We start from the raw sequence: 6,000 nt of genomic DNA on the forward strand, positions 1-6,000 counted from the left end.
AGACACTAGACAAACCATACATTTAGGTCATGTACTGGTTAGGAATAAAATTAAATAATTTTCATTGATTTCTTGATTGTTTATTCATTTTACATTTCAAACATAGTTCTCTCTCACACCCTTACCTTCCCCCTATTCACTCCTCTCTCCCAAAGGATAAGGTTTCCAATGGGGAGTCAACAAAGTCTTGAAGATTAAGTGGAGACAGGACCAAACTCCTCTCCCTACATCAAGGCAGAGTGAGTCATCCCATCATAGGGAATGGGTTACAAAATCTATGTTATCTGCCAGGGATAGATTCTAATTCTACTGCCAGGGCATCATCAACTAGACCAAGTTAAACACTGTCTACCACATAAAAATGGCCACTTTTGTTACATTGAGGCTCACCATTATCTGTCTAGAGTTCATGAGCAACTAGAAGATTGAATAGCTGTTTCTGTAGAATTCCTCACCATGACAATGAAACCCCCACCACACACACTTGTATAATCCCTCTTCTATCTATTTGACTGGATTCCAAGAGCTTGTTTTGGTTCTTGTCTTTGGAGCTCTGCATCTTGTGTGGTCAGTCCTTCTGTATATATGCTGCTTTCATTGGTTAATGAATAAAACTGTTTCAGCCAGGAACTTGGAAGAATAGAGCTAGGCAGGAAAACTAAACTGAATGGTGTGAGAGGTCCTTCTGTATATGTGTTGTTTTTATTGGTTAATGAATAAAGAAAATGCTTTTGGGGAACAGAGATTGGTGGAGGAAAACTAAATAGGATGCTGGGAGAAGGAAGGTAGAGGGCAAGAAGCCATCGAGCTGTTGGAGACAGACTGATTGAAACTTTTCTGGTAGGCCACCACCTCATGGTAATACTCAGATTACTAGAAATGGGTTAAATTAATATGTATGAGTTAGCCAATAAGAAGTTGGAGCTAATGGGACAAACAGTGATTTAATTAATACAGTTTTTGTGTGATTATTTCAGGTCCAAGGTAGACAGTCAGATGGGAACAAAGAAGCGGCCTCCTTGCAACAACTGAATGCTGGAAGAAAGAAGGCAGAGTCAACAAGAAGCCATGTATCAGCCCACAGGAGACAGTTGCCTCCACTGGAGCCCACTGAAAATTTGCCAGTAGGCCACAGGTCTCATGGTAAAATATATAATCATAGAAATGGGTTAATTTAAGATGTCAGAGCTAACTAGAAATACACTTAAGGTATAGCCCAAAGAGTATTGAAAATAATATAGTTTCTGAGTGATTATTTTAAGTCTAGGCAGTCAGAAAATGAACTAGCAGCCTCTGTCAACATGCATCTATTTTAGTCACTTACTGGATGAAGGCTGTATGATGACAGATGTTGTATTCATCAATCAGATTACAGAAGAAGGATGGGTTGGACACTCTCCACTGTTGCTGAGAGTCTTAGCTGGGGTATTTCATGTATTTTGGAGAATTTTCCTAGCACCAGGTTTCTCCCTATCCCCATAGTGGTTCCCTCTATCAAAATATTTATTGTTCTCCTACTCAGACCCTCCCCCCATTCAACCATCCTGTTCCCTAATGTCTTCATCCCCATCACATTTTTGCTACCACTGCTCTCATCTTCCGTGTACCCATGATATCTCATCTAATTCCATTTTCCAGGGCAATCCATGCATCCAGTAACACAGAACCTGAGAACAACAATCAATAAATGGGATCTTCCAAAGTGATAAACCTTCTATAAGGCAAATGACATGGTAAATAAGAAAAAAAACAGCCTGCAGAATGAGAAACAATCTTTGACAACCCCACATCTGACAGTGTTAGCCTACAGCATATATAACGAAGTCAAGAAACTAGAAATCAAATACTAAATAATCCTATTTAAAAATGGACTACCGATCTATAAAAAAGTACTCTCAACAGAAGAATCTGAAATGAATCAAAGTCATTTAAGAAATTATTCAGCATCCTTAATCGTCAGGAAAATGCAAATAAATTCTCTGTGAGATACCATGTGATACCTGTTAGAATGATTAATTTCAAAAATACTAATGATAGCTTATGTTGAAAAGAATATGGAGTAAGGAATCATGCCTCCATTGCTGGTTGGAATGCAAACTTAATCAGCCACCTTGGAAATCAGCATGGTAATTTATCTATCAGAAAAGATAGATCAATCAACCTAAAGACCTAGGCATACCACTCTCAGGAACACATCCAAAGGATGCTCAATAATACCACAAGGACACTTCTTCAGCAATGTTCATGTCAGCATTATTCAAAATAGCTAAAACCTGGAAACTATGTAGATGTCCCTCATCCAAGGAATGAATAATGAAAATGTGGTATATTTATGCTATGAAGGATAACTAAGTAGAAAAAAATGACAACACAAAATTTGCAGGCAAATACATAGAACTAAAAAAAATCATACTGAATTAAGTAACCCTGACTCAGACAAATATTGTATTCATTCACTCATAAGTGGGTACTACATGTAAAGAAAAATATAATCACTATAATCCATAACTCCAGAGATAACTAGGTAACAAAGAGTACCCGAAGAGCAAATGATTTTGAAAAGACAAATCCATTGTCAATATGGAATTTTAAACCTATATGAAAGTTAATGTCATTGAGCCAATCTCTTAACTGTCCTTAAAATTTTGATGGTAATGGAAATGACAGCTTGAGATAGAAGAAGGGTCCAAGAAAAGATAAGTCAAGGGAAACAATTATCAGAATATATTGTATTAAAATATTACTATGCAAAATTTTAGTTAATGAATGAAATTTTTTTTAAAAAAGTTATGTGATGGTCTGGAGTGTTGTACACATCTTTAAAACAGTAACTAGAGAAGCAGTAATAAGAAAATCCCTCATAGTTTAATACCAAATAATCTAGACAGTGAGGGCAAGCCAACCAGAGTGACCCTTAAAAAAGAAAGGAGGAATGTTAGTTAACCATTTTACCTGTGAATATGTGTTTCTGCATGTGGAGGATATAGTGTGTGTGCGTGTGTGTGTGTGTGTGTGTGTGTGTGTGTAGGTGTATGTTTGGATGAGTGAGATACGTGTGTCTGTGATTGAAACTGGGCAAACAGTCACTGACTCCACATCCATCCTTTCATCAGAAGTATCTGAAATTACCCTAGTTTTTATTCTGTACATGTCATGACCATCGTACTTAAGAAACATGGGAAGGAAAATATTTATGTCATCTTAAGCCTTAGAGTCCATCATATAGGTATATCAGTACATGAAATTGGAGCAGAAACCTGAAGGTAGAAACTGAATTGAAAACCATAAAGAACTCTGTTTATCGGCCTGCCCTCCCTGGTTGTTCAACATGCTTGCTTATACAAACCAGGAGCAACTTCCCTTGGATGGAACCACCCCATCTGTCTAGATCTTCCCCATCAATTATTACTCAAGAAAATGAATGCACAGTTATTCTTCCAGAACAACCTAATGGAGGAAATTTTTTCAAATGAAGTCCCTTATTCACTGATGACTATAATTTGTATTATGTTCATGGAATTCTAACCACAACACAAATGTACAAGCTGGTACTACCATTATAATGCGATCCATTAAGTGACTCTCCATGTGTATACCAGACATAAGTAAACACATAACTGATAAAAGACTTATGGATAAGAATTTACCTATCAAGTAGAATATAATTATGTGTAATTGGTGGATTGACCATAAGTTCTTAATCTCTACAAATAATTTGCTTAGTGCCTTCCTTTAGGGAAGGCATGGAAAAGGAAAACCCAATAAAACATGAAGTGCAGACACAAACTATCTCTGAAGCAACCAAAGCCCAAATTCACCAATATAGTACAAGAGAGGAGAGGCACATTTATTTATGTAATACTCCTTCCCAAATTTTTGTTCACACAATGAAAATATCAGATAAATCTATAATGAAACATGCTGAGAATAATATCTGAAAAATATTCTAACATTCAGAGCAAAGAACATGTGAAACACAGCACTCATAGTGGAAGTGACCATTAGAGCTTGCACAAGATGGCTGAATCCCTAATTGTTAAGCCCTATCACGGCCACTTTAGTACAAAGATTATGCACACACAAATAAGGAATTTAAAATTTGAGATCTCCAATACCAAGTAATAGGCAGACATTCTCTGAATGCTGATTGATCAGTGAGGGTCCAGCTCTGCACTTTATTTCCCCTATGGTTTGTATTACCAAAGCAAGGATGAAAGCTCTACACACTCTTGTTCTCTATGGTGATCTAAAACTCAAGGCACAGGGTTCCCATATTCATAACTGCCTACTTTTCTACTTTTTGTAATGGTTCAGCTTCCCTTCCCTATTTTTTACTTTCATTAACACAACTCTCAAGACTAGTTGGATACTAATGTGCTTCCTGAACTTTTATTGACAGCCAAATTTCCCGTCCCTTATAAATGCAATAATTATATATAGGAACATGGGTTTTCTGCATTACCGGCTAAAAAGAGAGATAAAAGTGTATAGAGAAAGGTAGACTGACATATGTCAAGAGGTACTAAAATCAGTCCCTTGATACTATGTTCCAAAATGAGAAAGTGAATAGGTTGAGTCACATGAAGTAGGAATCAAATAAGTCTCTTGGGTATTCTCTCAGATAAATACTTGAAATCACATGTAATAATGTTAGTGAGCTTCATCTTCACAAGTTATCTTCCAGACAAGTGATGAGAATAAGAATGATTTCACTGACATCAAGTGAATAAACTTGAAGTTGTTTTTTAAAGTAGGGTTACTGATAACTAAGAGTCCCAATTCCATACTAAATTCAGTGCTACAATTTATAGAGATATACAAATTCATTAGGTTATGGTACACTGTTCTGCCTGCACTGCATAAATGTGGACTCACTTTGTATAAACACTCCTATGCTTTGCTTTCAAGGTCTACACAGTGTGATTCATACTAATTCCCACTTGTCAGGGTTTGAAAATAAATACAATAATAAGAAAATGTTCCTGAGTTATCATATTCATCCTCTAAGAAGCATAAGTGAAATCTCATTCACCTGAGGGAAGTTGGAAACCAAGTCCTGTGCTTTCTTTCTCAAGATGGTGTGCCAATGCAAAGCAGCCCTCAGGCTCACTATAAAAGCCCAGACCTAGCTGAGAGGCCCCATCTCCTTTTCACTAGAACTTCCAGCAAAGCATGGCTGTCCTGGTGCTGATCCTCTGCCTGGTGATATTTCCAAGTTGTAAGTGTTTCAGGGTTTCAGGAGAGGGACCCAGGAATGCCATTTATAAGATGTATGACTGATCATGATGTTGTTTGTCTCCAGGTGTCTTTTCCCAGGTGCAGCTGAAGGAGACAGGACCTGGCCTGGTGCAGCCCTCACAGACCCTGTCTCTCACCAGCACTGTCTCTGGGTTCTCACTAAATGACTATTATATACACTGGGTTCGCCAACCTCCAGGAAAGGGTCTGGAGTGGATGGAAGTAATATGGAATAATGGAGGCACACAGTACAGTTCAGCTCTCCAATCTCAAATCACCATCAGCAGGGACACCTCCAAGAGTGAAGTCTTCTTAAAATTGAACAATCTGCACACTGAAGACACAGCCATATATTACTGTGCCAGAGACACAGTGAGGAAACTCCAATTTAAGCCTACACAAAAAAATACCTCCTTGTAGAGACATCTGGGACCAGCAGAGGGGACTAAGGATGAACAGGGATTCCTGAGAACCAAAACTAAAGTTCACCTCAGAAGGTAAGGCTTCATGACCTTGAATTTTAAAATCAGATCCTGTGGTTTGCTCTTCCAGCCAAGCATATCCTGAGGCCCATCTCCTTTGTCTTATTATATTCAACCTTCTATGTGTGCAAACATGAGATCAATTTTTTCTATATACACTCTAAGTTATCCAATTGCTTCTGATTACCAAAAAGAATGACATCTAATTTAATATATTCTGTGGTGCTCTCTCTCACTCCCTCCTCTCTCTCTCTTTCTCTCTGTCTCTTTCTCTTTCTCC

This window comes from Chionomys nivalis, chromosome 10 (assembly GCF_950005125.1).
Source record: "Chionomys nivalis chromosome 10, mChiNiv1.1, whole genome shotgun sequence".
NCBI lineage: Eukaryota > Metazoa > Chordata > Mammalia > Rodentia > Cricetidae > Chionomys > Chionomys nivalis.